This window comes from Scophthalmus maximus, chromosome 4 (assembly GCF_022379125.1).
Source record: "Scophthalmus maximus strain ysfricsl-2021 chromosome 4, ASM2237912v1, whole genome shotgun sequence".
NCBI classification, from domain to species: Eukaryota; Metazoa; Chordata; class Actinopteri; order Pleuronectiformes; family Scophthalmidae; genus Scophthalmus; species Scophthalmus maximus.
The window spans coordinates 1,695,001-1,715,000 of NC_061518.1; the positions used below are offsets into that span (position 1 = coordinate 1,695,001).

Consider the following 20,000-nt stretch of genomic DNA (forward strand, 5'->3'; position numbering starts at 1 on the left):
TTTGAAATCAACTTTCCCAACTCCTGATTCAATTTAAGTTGGAGCCAGACGCCATTAAACTGTAATTTTGCTCTAAGAATAGTATCAGGGGGTCGCGTCTCTCAAAAAGCACATGGTTCACTTTTTATCTTTGTAAGATCTTTGGTCCGAGCCAAAATAAACACAATCAGTTTCTTGGAAGCTGTTTTTATTCCCGGCGTGATCCGGAGTGTAAATCCATCCCTCGTCTCCGCTTCCCCCGAGCAACGTCGCGCTCGCTCCCCCGATCAAAGACGCCGCACAGAGGGAACCATTGTTCCGCGGTGGAGTCGAGCACAAAAACAAAGAAACACTCATCACACCACACGTGTGCATGGGCACACACACACACACACACACACACACACACATTTAAATCTGATATAAATATCCTCCTTCATCTTTGCCTTCTCTGCCAAAAACAGGCGCGGCGCGACAATCTGAAGATGATATTGATCGGGAAAATGATTCCCTGTCACATGACGTGGTCATATGCTGAGCGACGTCATGAAGTGACAGAAACTGACGTTGCGCACAGGTCAAAAAAAAAAAAAGGAAAAAAAAGAAGCACATTTGGACAAAAGACACGACCTAAAGCTTTTATAGACAGAAACATATCTTGTGGTCTTATGGTAGGAATGACATCGCCACGACGTAAAATATATAGTGTAGTAATGCAGTGACGTGATGCATTAACACAATCTACGGCTAATCTAGATCAACCAATCGTATGGTTAACCGTCCGTGTCGTGGCTCCAGTTCAGCTGTCACACATCCGCGCTAGCGAAGCTACGCTAGCTCCGGTAACTGCGCGCCTCTCAAAATTCATTAACGGTCGTTTGCAGTTGAACGTTCTCGTGTTGGGACGACGTTCACGTGCAAACACCCGTTGTCACCGCGTCGTCTCGTCCAGATTGAGCCTCTCAATAATAATAATACCGCAACTTTACAACTTGGTTAGCAGCTAGCGTTAGCTTAGCAAACCGGCTAACGAAACATCAACATCCGGTTGTTTGGTGCTGCTGAAAAGTGCTTCAGGGTCACAATTTTCAACTTTATTTTCTCAAAATAGTATTTCAACTTTATGGTCGACATTTCGACTTTATTCTCGAAATGCAAGGTAAAAAATAAATCTTCCTCCTCTCACTTTTTTCTCATGCCTGGCGCTAATTGTCTTCCGTACGCGCCGCACGACACTGCGAGTGCATCACAACGACAACAACAAAGAGAGAAACAAGCTCTCGCCAAAATGGCTTACTGCCCCTTTAAGGGTGAAATAAAGAGGATTCTTCCCGTCAGTCGTCTGCTGTAGTTTTTTTTCCCTCCGTGGCTCGTTGTTAACTGGTGACGTCTCATCATCACCCTCTCCCTGAACGTCGCTGCACGGACCATCAACCAACTCCACCGCCCAGTGGGGTTTTTTTCTTCTTCCGGAAATTACGAGGAAAGATCGCAGGAAATTAGCCGCGCCCTCATTACCATACTGCACATGTTCACACGAACTCTGTCCAAAATGTGTCGGATGTGATCTCATTTCACAAAAAGTGTGGAGAGTTTTCACCAGACCTTTTTTCAGGCTCATAACCATAAACTGACGACATACGACACACGTGTGAACACCGGCTCTCAGCGGATGAACTCATCTTTTGTCCTCGTGAGTCCGGACAAACATCCATTGTGCAGCTCCGGCTGAAGGCCGACCCCCCCCCCCCTCCCCCCTCCTCTCCTCACTGCACTAGCTGGCGGGGGGAGGTGGAGGCTGCTGCTGTGAAAGCTCCTTTGAAAAATGACTTCAGTGAGAGCGGCGGCGCGCAGCTTTTCGAAGGCCACGCAGACGTGAACTCGGCGGGAGCAGGGTCGCAGTCCTGATGGGGGGAAATAATCACGTGGCTCTGACGCTTTGAGGGCTCATCAAATTATTTTTAATGAGCAACAATGTGTCTCCTCATTCAGAGGATGCGACTGCGTATCGAAATGTTGATCTGGTGTAGAAGCATTTTTGGAGGTAGAGACCAAAAACAGAGCAAAAAGAGCGAGAATCTCTGAGTCGCATTCACCAGGTGGACACGAACCACGTCCAAATAACTGATGATGTTGATCTGGAGCTACTGGATGTGTAAATATCACCTTCACGGGTGATACCAGTATTATGAAGTAGTTCCCACGGCGCCCGAGTGGCCACAAGAGTTCAGTTATCGCAGCTGTTGAGATTCTAAAGTACAGTTTCTTTGACATTTGTACTGAATTTCCAGCTGAAACTCAGAAACGTGACCACACGGTTAATTGTTTTCATTCCGAGGCCAATTTTTCCGGACTGCAGAACCAAATAACAACTCAAACCACATTTCTCAGAATACATTTCAGCAAAGTCAGTCGTGACCTTGGTCGATATGACGGACGGACTAATTGAGACGGTTGTGATGGCAACGGTACCGGGAGGAAGGTGGATGTGTGTTGCTACCTGGATATGGATGTGAGATTTTGCTCTTATTGCACAGCCCGTCATTCGTAGGAACGATTTGTCGTCATCATACTGAACAACCACATAAAAAATGACCGTTTTTCAAACTGCTTCCAGTTTTGGCATTAGCTCCACATAGTGAACACGGACAGGCGGGATGTGAAACACGTATTGTATAAGCACAGACTCCAGTGGCCTCTCACGTCTATCGAGCGTGGCCAGTTTTTTAAAAGAAGAATCAAAATCAATGTGTGTTCTACCTGCTTCTTGCAAAAAGGAGCCGAACGATTGATTCCAAGTCCAAATCCTCGCAGGGTTTATGAGAAAGAGCGAGTCCTTCTCAATCAATTCACAGCAACAACAACAACAACAACAACAAAAGCAATAAGAAATGAATATTTCTCTCATCTGCATGCGCTTTTTGCCCCCCCCCCCCCATGAAGGCTGCAGGGGCGTGACCGATGTGCTGAAGCCGCCTCGCTTGGTCTCCTGTACCTGCTGGGGAGGTCGAAAATCAAAGCAGGCGCTTCTGACGGAGCGGTGGGCGCGAAAGTTCACACCTCTGGCGGGAAGACGTCGATATCAGCTCGTGCACTCGGCCCGAGGGCGGACGTGAATCACAGCGTCCAGTCCGACGCTGTGATTCACGTCCGTTAGCAGGAGGGCCGGTCTCAAGAGGGGGAATGAAGGCGGATCCTGCTCTTTCTCCTGTTGCTGATACAACAGCGATTTCTATTGTAGAGCAATGTCTTTTCTTTTCTTCTTCTTCTTCTTCTTCCCCGCTGACTTTAACACAGCGCAGTTCATATAATCAGTCACGTGTGCAGACAGAGGCCCAGCGGAGTCTGACGCAGTTGGAGGTCAAATGCCTTTTTTGAGGCCCCTCAGCGTTCATATGTATACCTGTGTTGATGCTCTTCCTTCCCACTGCCCTTTTTGTCCTTACAAAAACAGCACTCGTGAGGTTTTATCTGGGACAAACTGGGAAACGGGAGGAGGATTCAAATTTGGCTCTGCGTTCACCCAGCGCTGACGGAAAGTGTCACGCTTAAAGCGATCGCGAGGAGATGAGAGGGATTTTCATTCGGGGACCTGTTTTGCATAGCGCCTGTGGAGGTGGGATTTTCCTCTACGTATACGCTTGACTAGATATATGAAGGCCCCATCAGGACCAGGGAAGACGGCCAGGACACTGTCAGCAGTGAGCAGCGTCTGTTCCGCTGTGATGCGTCTGAAGAAATCAGTTGTCAGCTTTTTCAAACCAGCACGAACTCCCACCAGAAAAACAACCACAACTAGGACACAGTCTGCGGGGCTGCTTGTTCAGAAACCATTTCAATAATGTGCACAGGCGGTTTGAGGCAAGTTACGTAATCCGAGCGAATTTAATTGTTTCAGAATAATCTCCATGAGATGCATAATCTAATTTTCTCACTTCTTTTAAATCCCTTTTAAAAAGCCATTTCCATAGACTTGCTTTTATGTGATGTCATCTTTTTATATTGTCTTTATTATTGATACATTATCTTCTTTTTTTAAATAAACAGATATGTGACCTGAAAACCGTATTATTGTTGGAATGCTGATTTTAATTGTCTGTGATTTGTATGGTTTTGTGAAAGCACTTTGTGAAGCTACTTCTTAAAGTTGCTATATAAATAAAATTATTATTATTATTATTATTATCATTATTTTAAAATTATGTCATTCTCATGTCATTCTCATGTCATTAGAAAGCCACGGCTGCAGAGCTACAACGATTCATTGAGCGTAGCGTTATGATCCGTGATCCTCTTCTACACATCCAGTTGGCGAAGCTCATTGTCTATTTAAAGGGGCAGTTAGCGATTTTGGAGAAATCTTGTTTCTCTCTTTGTTGTTGTTGTGATCTTACTGCTCTGGCCGGGCCGCGAGTTGCAGCGACACCCGCCAGCACGTCGCTTAAGGTGTCGACGAGTGATGTTTGGAACTGCACTCGCAGTGTTGTGTGGTGCGGTCCGCACCATTTGTCTGTTTTCCATTTACAGAACCACGGCTGAAAACCCAGATTTGTTTTTCCGCGCACACATAATAGCGACAGCTAGGGGACCGTGAGGAAATATATCATATGCATATTGCTTAAGACTCGCTTACTGCCCCTTTAATCAATGTCGCAGTGTTCTCACTGGTGCCTGCTCTGTTCTGCGCTGCTCTCCCTGCCTCACATTCCGTGAAGGCTCATGGATGGGTAGGGAGATGTGCTCTCCCTACCTCAGGCTTTCCACGTCTGCACGTGGAAGAGCAGGGAGGTCCAACGGCAGAGCCATTCCCCCAAATGTAATTACGATAATTGAAATGCATTAATTTTGACTTAAGTGTTCCTGACTGAAATATTAATAATGACCAACAGATAATGAACTGTAAGACACAAATCTGTTCTCTTCTCACTACCCAAACATGTAGAATTAAGATTATGTCTGCATTTGAAGGTCAGTCCATGTAAATGGGATGCATTATATAATTTATTCATGATATTCATTGGTAAGTGTTCGCACCTCGTTTCAGTTTAATGTGCTGTTCAAATAGTTCGATGTGCAGAACAAGGCGCGCTGCTGTAGATCTGCAAGGATTCTCATGTTGTGGGGACAGTGTGGTTAAATGTACAAGGGGACGAGTGCATCATATTATTACATTTTGTATATTCATGCACGTATTCAGCTATGCAGCCGAACCACATTCTTTTATATACAGAGATCTAACATATGCAATAAGCAAAATATTTAAAACGTAATGTGAAATACTTCAAATAAAATAGAAACGTATGGCAGGATTCACCAGTTCTTGCACAACGGCACATATCCGAAACTCTCACGTGTGACGAGTTCAACATTTCCCACGTGTTTTCCAAACTATTTAAGGTAAAATGTGTGAAAAAGACAATTTACATCTAATGTCACATGTATAATGTGTTTCACACATAAATTCACAAATATGTTCACGTGGTTTGCAGACAATTCGTGTGAAATATGAAATGTCACATGCAAAAACATGAGATGAGATGAGATGAGATTCAACTTTATTGTCATTACACATATACAAGTATAGAGTAACGAAATGAGGAAAAAACATGGAATCGCTTTCAAAACGATTACATTATGATTATATATATATATATATATGTTGAGTCATCGGGTTCTGTTGTCTTGGTTTTAACAACATCTGATGTCGCTCCTCCTGCTGCTCTTCATTTACAGTTTCCTGTATTTTTTTGTATTAACGTGTGTGTGTGTGTGTGTGTGTGTGTGTTGGGAGGTTGGGAGGTAAATTGGATGGAGAATCGGGGCGTCGCCTCCAAATGAAGCAATTTCATCCGCCCGTCCGTTCTCATTACTGGATCTACTCATGATTCTGCCTCTTCTTTTTTATTTTAGCTTTTTGATCCACGCGGCAGCGCCCCCTCCCCTCCCCTGCTTCACCTCCCCCTGCCTTTACGGGTGCACGAGGGAGGGGGGAAAAAGGAAGAAGAAGAAGGAGAAGAAGAAGAAAAGAAAAAAACAGAGCATGGTGGCTAATAAGCAGCTCTGCTCCCGACTCACAGGTACAAGCTGAGGATGGAGCGACCAGGTCACTTGGGACCGATATCGAAGAGAGTCGGGGGGGCTGTTATCTGGAGGTGCAGTGTCGGAGCCCTGCTGCTGCCCCTCACCCTCCCTCATCCTCCCATCCTCAACACTTGTCACTGCGCTGTCAGCTGCCTGCTCAGCTGTGGACACATGGACGAGCCTGGGGAGCGGGTATGGACGTCAGGATCGGACGGAAAGACAGTCAGAAATGTGTGTGAAAGGAATCGTCCGACCCGGGGGCTGTCAGCAGCAGCGGCACATGGCGCGAGGAGATCTCCATCTCTGCGAGCTCCGACTCTGTCCTGTCACAGCCTCGGTACAAAGAAAAAACCTGGAGCCGAACGACGGCTCCCCCCTAGTTCCACTGCGGCGAGACAGGAAGTGATAGAAGAAGGAGAAGGAGAAGGAGAAAGGGAAGAGTAAGAGCAGCAAGCTGACGTAGGCAACCAGGCCACACGGAGGAGACGCCCCGGGCCGGGCCGCCCGCCGCCGCCCGCCACCTCCCGTCATTGTGCGACGACCAAACACACGGACGTCGGTCATGTGAAGAGCTGGTCTGTGATTTAACATGTGAATGTGTGTGTGCAGAACCCCCCCCCCCCCCCCCCCCCCCCCCCCACACCACCAAGCATCCATTTCCTGCGAATTCTAATTTCTTGACCCATTTTAACGTTTTTCTTTGTCGCGAGATATTTCCGGCGCAGCAGCGACGAGTTCCTGTGATCTTAAAAAAGAAACCCGTCGTCGGGTCAGGTTTCGGTGTCACTTCCCTCGAATCACAGAGGTTTCTTCTCTGTGCAGCCGCCATCTTACTGATATTCAACAATCACACGCGGAGATAAAAATCCAAACGAGGTAAAGGACAGATTTGTATTTTCTTCGGCGCGTCTGATCGACCGGAGGTGGTTCGGTTCGGCGAAGCGGATTTCGACCTCTCGGAGTGAACCGCGTTTACTGAGCCGCTGCAGCTCAGACTCACCAGAGTCTCAAAGACCTTGACAGGCCTCAGGAAAACAAGGTGAAGTCTCGACAGCGTTGCCAGCGACTCTGAATGAAGAAACGCTTTGAGCTGAATCCTAACACCAGCATGCAAACACACATCACAGCAACAACGCCAACATGCTCATGTTCAGGTCATTGCTGCAACAAGTCCTCCAGCTCGTACGATCGGCTATGTCTCTCGTACGAGCCAATCAACCGTCTCCTAGACGACCGCCGCACCAACGCGTGCCTCGATCAGCTTGACGTTAGGCCGAGGTTGACACAGCACGGAATCGGCACGATAACTTTACAGAATATAAGCGAATCTATTGGAATACACAAACTTGACGGACTAACTGTACCAGGTCCACCGCTGACCTCTAGTGGCCGTGTACACAACGACCACCAGAGCTCTAATAAAATGAACGATGTCTCGCGCATCGTGTTAGCGCGCTCCCGTTTGCTAATTCGACCTACACCCAACAGCGTAGCCGTCTTCAGGTGTTTTGTTCACAAACCAAAGAACTCGTGGAACTAAAGTCATGACCTGACGATGAGCAGATCCATCCCGTGAATGTCTGTAAAAGCTTTGATGACAATCCGTCCGGCGGTCGTCAATACATCTGGCTGAAAGTCAAAAAAGAATAGCCGCTGGGTGATGCTCAAGATAAAAAATCCGGGGAGCAGCACAATGTGCAGAATTCATGTGAAATCCGTCTCAGAATTACAAAGATATTTCCGTCCGGACCAAGAGACTAACGTTGTCAAAACTCATACTTGAATGCTGAGCTTTCATCCTTATTATAAGCAAACTACCGTGTATGTGCCGAGTTAGTGTTGAACTGAATGCGACAGACTAAACGAACTGTCCCAAGGTGAATTCGTCAGCAGCAGCATCATCATCATCATCATCATCATCACTACCATCTGACGTCAGACGGCTCAGCAGAGCGGCTCCCATCAGCCATCGCCTTCGAAAGGTCAGTGCGACTCATGAGTTCGCTGATTTAGGCTCGGCTCTCGACGGCCGTGACGTTCAGTAGAAACTCAAATGGCTCTTTGAGGATTTCACACCCCGTGAATTATAAGTAGGCAACAACAGCTCATCGTCATCGTGAACTGACTGGAGACGGAGAATCCAGCGAGAGAGAGAGAGAGATTAGTGCAGCAACGAAATAATCAGACGATGCCACTCACGCTACATCTCTCACGGCGTCTTGTGCCTTCAGCACCGTCGTCGCTCAGGGATTATATCTAACGACGTGTTCATAAGTGGAGTTGCTCCAAATCTCAAAGTGTCGAGATGATGCTCATCCAATATTCCGACTGCGTCTCCTCTTTCCGTTCTATGGTCTCTCGCGTCGTACTTTAGTTTCACCGGCAGCTGTTGAATATTTAATCACGTGTTGCATTCGGGTTCTTTGTGTCCTGTGGGGAATGCGCGTCGTGTGCTCTTCAGCTTGCAGAGGTTTAATCGACTCAAGTTTTATTTGGACAGTTACAGCAGCAGCGCTCATCAGGGTCTCGTCAGCGTCGCCGTGCAGATGTTGAGATGGAGACCGAGTTGGTGGACGGTCGACACGGGCGTCTGATTTATGACAAAAACAGAGTCTTCTATCTATTTGAAAGAAAAAGTAATCAGACATCGTGTTCCCTGCGGCTGAGAGACTATTCCTCAGCTCCAGTGTTTCTTCTTTGCGGCCGTGCTGCCGGTCTTTGTGCAGGAGACCGAAACCACCACAATCCTCCACTGACTCGCAGAAAGTCGCCCGCTTAATATTTTTTTTGCTCCTGCTTCTTTCTGGAGACTCAGTCTCCTCAGGAAAAAACTGTAAATCTTCAGTCTGGTGCAAAATGTAGAAATGGTCAGTTTCAGATTTACAATCCGAGCACTGACTCACTGTCATGGTTTCTCTTACAGATTGGATCGCATGTTTGAGCACAATGGAAGTGCGATTGCATTGATGCATGAAAGAATCTGAAAGATGATATCTCGTAATTACCCCCCCGTCCTGTAATCACAAGACGAAACAATGTCAGATATTTCTTTTCTTGTAATTGTTAGATATGGATCTGGTAATTATGTTCAGTCATGATAATTACAAGATGGGGCATAATCATTTCCTCTTTGTCTTCTTGTGGTGTGTCTGTTGTCAACCAAGGCTGCAGATGATTTAACACCAGAGCGCTGACGCGTTCACAGACTGTTAAGGAGCTGAGATCTCGTCACTCGCACCGTTGCACAGTTCGTTCATGGATTCACCTGTTTTGCACCGACCTGCACTTTCGTAGCAGTGTTCTCCCGAAGGCGACGATTGGGAGGATGCCTACGGGTCCTTCACATACGGAAGTGGATTGGAGGGTGGATTCGGACTCTCCGGCGTGTGAGACCGATGCGCTAGCAAACAAAACATGCAAGAATGAAATCCCCTTCCAAATATTTGTGCTCGGAGACGTTCTGGCGCTGCAGCACCCACCTTCCCCGCGCCCTTGTTACATCTTTGAAAATGACGTCATCAAGCAACGAGGTGACGTTTACACGGAACGACTTTTTTTTTCAATTCATACGTCGTATAGTTGTCATAGTGACACTACGCATTTTCCGCCACTTATGTTTTTTTTTCAGTTTCGCAGCGGTGGAAAATTATGAATAAACAAATCAAAATCTGAATCAACAGTTAAAAGTACTTGGTTGATGGCTTATTGTTTTACACCTGAACCACTGAAGCTACCAGCAAAAACACAGAAAACTGAGGGACCACGAGTTGTAAACGAAAAACAGAATCACTGCATAAAAAACGTAAAATGTTAATTTTGAACATTAGTTATTAATGTTACCTGCGTTCTCAATCTTTAGCTGATGTTCAATATTCATCTGCACATCATCGTTGCCTAAAAACTATAATGTTTGTCTTTATTAATTCAGTCCTATACAACTGATTTACTCCCTTTTTAAAACCTTTATTTAAACTATAAAGAGGCACCGTGGTTTTAAAAAACAAACCTTGGGAAACCACTAATTCATAGCGGAGCCTTGAAGCAGAGAGATTAAATGTGTGGGAGAAGAACGGGCTTATTATTATTCTGCATTTTTAACACGTTATGGAAAACAAGCGGACCTGAAAAAATAATTACGAGAACGATCTAGAAGGAAAACTACTGCAGCTTGTTATTCGCTCTGCTCTATATACGGAAAAACAAATGTTTTAATTAACTCTAACAGTTGGCTTCCAGTGACCCAGACCTGGAAGCTCACATCAGAGGAGCTTCCTCGGGGAACAGTAACAGCTGTCGCAACAGCAAACAGCGGAGGGAAGCTTCTCCCAGGTGAAGAGACGAGAGACACCGACTAACTGGAGCGTTTCATCCACGCCTCCGAAAAAATATGCAAAAAAACTACAACAAAAACAATGTTGAGGATTTTTACTTAATCCTCCAACGCTACTTAAAGTTCCCCTCCAGTCACGTTTAAGAGAAAATATATATAATAATCTAATATGCCTAATATTTTGTTAAACATTGATTACCCCCAATTTTTTTAAAACCCTATGAAATGGGGCTGGAAACCATCCACTCTGAGGAATTCTGAGACTATGTATATTCATGATATGATATGATATGCAAATAACACAGGCCCCGCCCACCACAACTGCTTGTGCTAGGTCGACCGGTGGAAGAATGTGCGCGACAAAATTGCTAGCGGCAACATCGGCGAGATTCAGCCATAAAACTTTCATGAAGTGCTAATGCTAACGCTAACTGTCTGCTGACACACCTGCCATCCTCTCGTGGATGCTAACCTCTAATGCTTCCACTAACTGTCTCCTGACACGCCTGCCGTCCTCTCGTGGATGCTAACCTCTAATGCTTCCACTAACTGTCTCCTGACACGCCTGCCGTCCTCTCGTGGATGCTAACTGCTAATGCTAACGCTAACTGTCTCCTGACACGCCTGCCGCCCTCTCGTGGATGCTAAATGCTAACGCTAATGCTAACTGTCTGCTGACACGCTTGCCGCCCTCTCGTGGATGCTAAATGCTAATGCTAATGCTAACTGTCTGCTGACAGGCCTGCCGTCCTCTCGTGAATGCTAACCGCTAATGCTAACACTAACTGTCCGCTGACACACCTGTCGCCCTCTTGTGGATGCTAACCGCTAATGCTAACGCTAACTGTCCGCTGACACACCTGCCGTCCTCTCTCGGATGCTAACTGATAATGCTAACGCTAACTGTATGATGACACACCTGTCGTCCTCTCATGATTCGCTGCCTCTGCTGCTCTGGAAGTTTCCAGTTTCTTTGCCTCACATTTGCATATTCAACAGCGATTGGTTTTCTGCATTTGTGACGAACCAAATGTAGCTTGAACAGGATTTGTTTTAATTCAATTTCCAATTGCAGAGAAGTGAAACACAGAAATCTCCTCCTCCAGGAGAGGAATGTGAAAACACCAGATATAAGTCGCTGTAGTCGATGTCAGACATGTTAGAGGACAGAGACAGAAGAAAAACACTTATTTTGAGTGGAGGGGACTTTATTATTATATTTGAGTAGCGTCAGATGAAATGTGTGTCTGTGTGTGTTTTTTCTTTCCCTCACATATTGTTACCAGCATCGCTTCAAACAATCGTCCTGAAAAAATGTGTCTGTGTTTTGAGCCGCAAACACACCCACCAGGATGTTGCCTCAAGAAACGAGTTGTGATAAGTTGCCTTATGTGCAACAACATTCAGCAGAAATTATGACAAAACAGACCATTTCTGTCAAAGCAGAAAATGAACAGACATTTCAAGAAGACCACAGCTTCTTCCTCGAGGCAGCAAACTCGAAAAACTTTTCAGAGCTTTACTTGTCATTGTCGAGGGCATTTTCTCCTCTCCTCCGAGGGGCGGAAGGCGATCTCTGAGCCATTTCTGTCTGTTTGATGACGACATTATTCTGAGAATAAGCTCAAGGAGGAGATGACCGGAGACGGGCGGGTTTCCGGGGACGCCCTGCACTGACCACTTGTTGATCTGCGTAAGGAAACCAGAAAACTCCTCAGATTGGAGCTCCTCCTCAGAAAAACTTCTGCTTTAAGAACATCCGCGGCCTCCGTCTTCCTGAGTCAGCGTCAACTAAGCATCAAGTTTTTTTTCTATCACAGTCATCAAAGTGTGTGTGTGTGTGTGTGTGTGTATGAGTATATATATATATGATATTGCGCGATCTAGATATGGAACAATGTAACTGTTCTTTGTGCAGTAAGTGGTTTCTTTGACTTGCTCTCTCCACATCAGACGCAGCCGTCAGTCGTCCATTAAAGAGGACAGAGGCACACACACACACTCTCTCTCACACTGTAGCCTGCAGCAGCCGCACGCGACACTGATGTGGATTAAGATACTGTGGACAAAGAGGGGTCGACCTCATCTGGAGATAAGAGAGGTGTCATCACCTCAGCCTCCCGCCGCCATGGGGGGGGGGGGGGGGGCTCAGTCACTCCGCTATGTCTCCGCCACACATAACCACATGGGGGGGGGGGGGGGGGGGGGGCGTCCACGCACACACAGTGTCTTCGCGCACAACTGCAAAGAAACCTGCCGTGGCGAGATGTTCGTAACAAGACAAAGGCAAAGTGTGGAACACAACTGAGCACTGGGTGTCCCCCCCCCCCCCCGTCACATATCAGTCCAACTGTACCACATATAAGATTAACACTCTGTGGAAACATTACAGTGTGTGTACATCCCTCCTCCCACGGCCCCCAGCCGAGGTATCGCTGGTTCTGGAGATCGGCGCAGATAAATAATGCATGGGGCTGCTCAGACGTGGCACGACTGCTGAACACGCACACACACGCACACACACACACTCACACACAGAGACACACACACAGACAGACAGTATATATGGGGTTTTGGTTTCTCGGCAGCCTAAGGCGCAGCATGCACCACTTAAGGGAAATTCCATCCATTAATATATTACGGCAACACTTAACAACCCCTTTGTGTTCAGGGGTTCATGTGGAAAATGATCCTCTCACACGTTCTGGACTCGCGTGTCTCTGCTGCTGCTGCTGCTGCTGCTGCTGCTGATGAAGATGATGATGATGATGATGATATTCATCCCTCAGGAAACATCGCAGCCTCCGGTGATGCTCACCCTGCGTGCCGGCACACTCCCAACTTACTGTAGGCTGCGGCAGCTGCAGCAGCAGCACCAAGTTCAACGCCTTCACACACACACACACACACACACACACACACGCACACACACACACCCTTCACCCTCACGCTCTTACGTAGATGACACCTTTCACACAATCCCTTAAGAAACACGAGGTGAAGAAGGAGAAGAAGAAGAGTTGTCTCACCTGTTTGTGTGTGTGTTGTCTTCTGTTCTGACTGAAACTTCTGTCTCACCAGCACTGTTGGATCTCTACCTCCCCTCCCTCTCTACTCTCCCTCTCTACTCTCTCTCTCTCTCTCTCTCTCTCTCTCTCCCTGCCTCCTCGCTCGCCCCTTCTTGCTCTTTTTTTTCCCGTCACTTGCTGTTTTTTTTCCCTCTCCATCTGCCTCTGTCTCCCTCCTTCACAGTGTCTTCCCTCGACCTGCTGCCTCCTTTTGAAGCTGCATTAGAGGACCCCTCCCCCGCCATCACCTACACGCACACACAAACACACAATACATATATATCTGTAGATACATATATGCAAAGGGAGCCTTGTGATTGGAGAGATTTTGGAGGTGCAATGCGTACCACTGCAGTGAGGCTGTTGACGAGATGCTCTGTTAACCTAGATCCTGGTGTGTTTGTGTGTATGTGTGTGTGTGCGTGTGTGTGTGTGTGTGTGTGTGTGTGTTCAGATAGATAAATAGGAGGGGAGGAGCAGCAGGGCCATTATAACCGTTGGGCTTCGCTGTGTGGCGACAGGCTGCCAACTTCCTCCCTCCTGCTCATTGTTGGGACTCATTATCTCACTTCTGGGATGAGGAGGATGAGGATGAGGAGGATGAGGAGGATGAAGAGGAGGTGGTGGTGAGGAGACAGAGGGACAAAGCATGTAATGCTCTCAAATTGAAATTCATCCTACCCCGTCTCCCTTTATAATCTCATTGAAATTCCACAGTCTGTTGCTCGCTCGTGTTTTTAATGAGCACTTGACTAAATCCCTCCTGTGCTTTTGCCTTTCCTTGGCCGGCGCTTGGCAGGCTGCCGCGCTCTGTTGCATCCATCCGAGCATCCGGGCATCCCTCGGAGCTGGCGCCGCTCCCCGTGCTCCCGGCCAACGCACAGAAGTAGAATTAAAAGAGTGGGCCGCGCCGCCGCGCAATGAGGCTAAACACGTCCAGTGTCACGCTGGCGACGTGCGTCCGCTCGCGACCGACAACAAGGAGGTAATGGGCCGCGAGGCCACCGCGGCTCAGCACACGCAGACCGAGTGTGTGTGTGTGTGTGTGTGTGTGTTTGCACATATCTTCTGCTGAGAGATTGCTTTTCACACAGATTCTCAGAGACACCAGAGGGCCAGAGATGATCGCAAACATCAGAGCGAAACAATCTTCAGTGGAGAAATGTTGGTTTTCCGTCGACTGTCGTTCACACGCGGAAACCAAGTGGTTTGGACCAACAACTTTAAAGCTACAGGGTGTAATATTTAGAAGAACTCGTTCACAGCAATTCAATATATCGTCCATAACTTTGTGTTCATATAAGAGTTAAATATAGTGACATGAGGTGGACCCGACCTCCGTGTGAGTCAATACGGTCGTTGAACTAAACGTCGCGCTTGCGTTGAATTTTCAGACGCTGCCGGAAATGGAATTAGCGGTGCGCCACCATAAAGTGTCCCCTGTCGGGTGCTCAGCTGCTTATGTTGGTTAAATACAACAATGACACACTGGACCTTTAAAGAAATAGCTGTTTTTTTTCTTACTGCATCATAGCAATGAAACCAAACTATTAAATTCCCCGAACCAAACAAATGTTGACTGCAGCATTGGACGGGTGATATTAGATTAGGGTCAAGCGTGACGTTTTTTCTTTTTGCATTTGGCGAATGTCGAGATAGACTTGACATTTCAAGAATGGAGTCAAACTCTTACGAATATTTCAAAACCGCTAAAGGAAGCACATATGGCTGAATCTGCAAAATGTGTAGATGAATTGTTTTTCAGAAATCCGTTTTCAGTAACGAGAGAATATTTTCTCTTTTCCCAAATAAACACAGTTTTCGGTTCAGGACAAGAAACCACACAAACTTGGAAGAAGTGGCCCAAATTCTTGCCAACTGGATGTCGATGGTTCCACCATCACTCTGTAGATGAAACACTCTTCCTCCTCTCATCCCCCCCCCCCCCCCCCCATCATTTATTTTCGCAGAAGTGACCTGTGACTGCTTGGGAAGGAGGACATCGGCAAATCACGTCCTCCTGCCGCCGCATGGCAACAGATCGTAAAGTGCTGACTACAAATGATTGACTTCGGACCTGCCGCGCCGTGACGTCACCCCGTTGGTTTGTGAGCTGCCGCTTTGAAGACTTGAGCTTCACATTTTGACCGGTGCCGTCTTGTTGGATTTTTTGCAACCACATGTAGGATTGGGGGTGTGGTCTGACTGAGAGCTCGTCCACTGCGCGCCCACCTACGCCTGCAACCATGCACCGATTGGACGGTAACAGCTGTCAATCACTCTGGTGCTTTATTGTCAATTTGACCCTAAATGGACCATAATGTACAAAATGAACATCATGCTGTAATTGAAGAAGATTTGAAACTAGAGATTGAAGCATAAACTCCTCAGGAATATGTTTTACTGATCTCGTAGACTTCTATAGCAACCGGTTTCCTATTGCAACCGGTGGAGTCGCCCTCTGCTGGTCATTTCAAAGAACACAGGCTTTCTGGCATATCCGCATTGGCTTCATTTTCCAGAACCGCCGACTACGTTCCACTTTTATACCCAGTCTGTGTTTTATAAGGAGCTTAAACATCCTGGTCTACATTTCCCCCCATTTTTTAAAAATAAATAATTCCAAAAGTAAGACAGCAGCTGAATCATTCACCGTTTGCCCTCGTGGACATCTGGTTTCCCGGGCTCCTAATTCTGCCATCTGCCGCCTTCAGCAGGGGTTCGTCATCCTGCACCATGAGACCAGAGCAAAGGGCAGACTCGGCTAATGACCCGACCCAGATATCGGCTAATGACGGGAGACAAGCTGATGGCAGACTGGGCCCCGGTGTCCCCCGACCGCCGTCTTCTCTCTCCTGCCTGTCCGCCTCCACGTCGCCGTCGGTCCGCCGCTCGTCCCTCGGCCTCTTGGTGCCCATCAATCCCTCCGCCCACGTGGGATCAGTCATGTTGAGCCTGTGGCCGGTGTCGATCACCCCACGCCTCGGCCTCTGAATCTGTGAGATTTTGTAAAAAGAGAGAGCTGCAATGTTTCTGTTGCTCTCGCTGAGCGGATGTCAGATTTCTTCTCCGCTGGTGTTAATTGGTGAGAAAAGCGTCTGCTGCGAAAGCAACCCGCAATAATACATTTACAAAAAAAACCCTGTGAAATTTCATCTCTTACAGTATATCATTCGAGAGTGGAGGATGTGGGATGGCGACGAGGGGGCTGACACAAAAGTATTTCATCGTGAACACAAAAGAGCACAGTCAGACTTGTTGGCGTGGAGACCTTTCTTCAGACAGAAGCTGCAGGCCGAGCACCGTCTCATCCGGTGGAACACGACATCTTCTTCCTCCCTGACGTTACCCAGAGCGACGGAGACGCACGGAGGAAGGGAGGGACGGCCGCATGTGTAACCAGAAGATGAGTAGATGTGAGGGGGGGAGGGGGAGGAGGGGCGGGGGGAGGGGGGGGGGGAGAAGAGGTCGCGAATTGTAGGGAAAGGGGAGATTTGAAAAAAAACACTCTGTGATCAAGGTCGAATCTTTGTGTCGAGGGAGTGAACTGTGGATCTTTGCCTGTTTGGACTGAAGCAAAAGTCTGAGCTGGAAATGAAGTCATTAAATTAGCGATGAAAAATAAAGCATAGCGTGAATTTCTTTTGCTTTTTGTCATAAAAGTACAGAAGTCAAGAGAGGATTCAAATTAAATTCTTTGCAAAAACAGATATATAAAAGATTTAAAAATTTGGGAACGTTTCTCTGAACCTCTTGGATTCTTCAAGGTCTTCGTGAATATGCAAAACATGCAGTATGAGCTGATTAGAACAATATTCTCCCCGGCAGTGACGCCTTCATTATAGGGATCCTGATTTCCCTCTGTTTAATTATTCATCGCAACTCGATCCACGAGCGCTCGCCGTCTACAGGCTTCCGACTCAAACCCTCCGTGGAGGGAAGTGGAGCCTTTCCGCTTTCCTGAATATTTCAAATACGATGAAGTTAGATTGAGTTGCTTTTGGTTGGCTTGGGTGATTTGTTGTATTCAATTTTGAGGTTTATCCATCTATCTATCTACATATCTATCTATCTGTCTGTCCGTCTGTCCATTTATCTATCTATCTACCTACCTACCTACGTATCTATCTATCTATCTATCTATCTATCTACCTACGTATCTATCTATCTATCTATCTATCTATCTTCCTACCTGCCGTTCTACCTACGTATCTATCCATCTATATATATATCTATCTTTCCATCTATCTATCTATCTACCTACGTATCTATCTATCTACCTACCTACGTATCTATCTATCTATCTATCCATCTATATATCTATCTATCTGTCCGTCCATTTATCTATCTACCTACCTACCTACCTGCCTATCTACCTGCGTATCTATCTATCTATCTATCTATCTATCCATCTATCTATTTGTCTATCCGTCTGCCATCCATCTATCTATCTACCTACGTATCTATCTATCTACCTACCTACGTATCTATCTATCTATCTATCCATCTATATATCTATCTATCTGTCCGTCCATTTATCTATCAACCTTCCTACCTGCCTATCTACCTACGTATCTATGTATCTATCTATCTATCCATCTATCTATCTGTCTATCCGTCCGCCGTCCATCTATCTATCTACCCACGTATCTATCAACTTTCCTACCTGCCTATCTATCTATCTATCTATCTATCTATCTATCTATCTATCTATCTATCTATCTATCTATCTATCTATCTATCTATCTATCTATCCATCCATCATCCATCCATCCATCCATCCATCCATCTATCCATCCATCTATCCATCTTTCCATCTATCTATCTACTTACATATCTATGTATGTATCTATGTACCTACCTAACTGCCTATCTACCTACGTATCTTTCCATCTATCTATCCGTCCGTCTGTCCGTCCATCTATCTATCTACCTACCTACCTACCTGCCTATCTACCTGCGTATGTATCTATCTATCTATCTATCTGTCTATCCGTCTGCCGTCCATCTATCTACCTACCTACGTATCTATCAACCTTCCTACCTGCCTATCTACCTACGTATCTACCAATCTATCTATCTACCTACGTATCTATCTATCTGTCAATCTATCGTATTTGCACACTAACCATTTTCCTCCCCGCGACGGATTATTCATTACTCATCAATTTGTTCAATTAATCTTAAAAAAACTCAATTGAAACACGTCGATCGAGCCGCTGCTCGCTGACAGAGTGCGGGGCGATGCCTCAGCTTCTCGCTCCACGGCCGAGATTCACAGGCTCTTCTGGTTTGTGATTATTAACACCGAGCGTTTGGCAGAGTGTTGCTGCAGGTTGCACGAGGCTCCGCTGCCCCACTTTTCATCATTAGGTCTGCTTTTTTTTTTTGATGGAGCAGCCTGGCAAACTAAATATAGCGGCGCAGTGGGCTCAGCTGAACGAACGAAACCTTCGCTTGTTGCTGCTGCTGACGACGAAGATAACTGCTGATGATAAATGCTGATGTTGCTGTGAGTCACGATCAGGGACAAAGTTTTCCTCAACTTCCAGTTACTTAGAAAAAATTTCCCACGGATGTTCGTTGTTGAGATTTTTATTTCACGTGGTCGTGGTCGTGGTTACGCTCACGCGTATTATTCCAATAGATGACATACAAAGTCAATGCAAAGACTCGACTAGACTTTAAAGGGCTAGTTCATGGGTTTCGAAGTGGGGTTGTATGAGTTACTTATGCATAGTTAATATGTGACCTTGTGGAGACGGTGATCAGTGATGTCATTTAACAGAGTTTGCAGGAGAAGTGGAAGTAGCCTGAGTTTCCCTATTTCTCCAATTTGACTTTGACTTTTATTTTCCTTTTCGTCTGTTTAATTCGCAGCTGAGTGAGTTCTCTCTGACGGAGCCGCTCTATTTTCTCACCGGCAGCCGTAATCCGGTTAGTACAGGTTGATGACGCTTCCGCAGAAAACCCCAATTTTCGCAAAACTCCCTGTCCTGCTTAGACTCAAACGTGTGTGTGTGTGTGTGTGTGTGTGGGTGTGAGAATGTGTGTATGTGTGTGTGTGTGTGTGGGTGTGAGAATGTGTGTATGTGTGTGTGTGTGTGTGTGTGTGTGTGTGTGTGTGAGTGAGAATGTGTGTATGTGTGCGTGTGCGTGTGTGTGTGTGTGTGTGTGGGTGTGAGAATGTGTGAGTGTGTGTGTGTGTATGAGAATGTGTATGTGTGTGTGTGTGTGAGAGAGAGAATGTGTGTGCGTGCAGTCACCTGAAAGATGGGCGGAGATGCTGTGAAGGTGAGAGCACAAATGTCCTTGAGTGAGACTTGAAAACCGTGACAGCAGGTAATTGTCACATCACACATCACACATCACACACACACACACACACACACACACACACACACACGCGCGCGCGCGTGCAGGTGGTTGTCAGCGCTGACGCGAGCGTCTCAATCTGTCTCTTTGCCCCGAGGCGTCGGCTGCAGAGCAGATTCAATTTGCCTCCATCAAAATGCAATTTCTCTGCTCGGCGCTCGCAGCTC

At 46.6% G+C, this 20,000-nt stretch overlaps 1 protein-coding gene across 1 annotated transcript in view; it reads right to left on the bottom strand.

Annotated features, from left to right (window-relative positions):
* The window catches only part of c1qtnf4 (C1q and TNF related 4), a 27,068-nt gene extending 13,519 nt beyond the window's left edge, over nucleotides 1-13,549 (bottom strand). The window contains 1 exon segment of the mRNA XM_035627973.2: nucleotides 13,420-13,549. The gene's annotated coding sequence lies outside the window, so the exon portion shown is untranslated.
* Nucleotides 13,550-20,000: the final 6,451 nt, after the last annotated feature.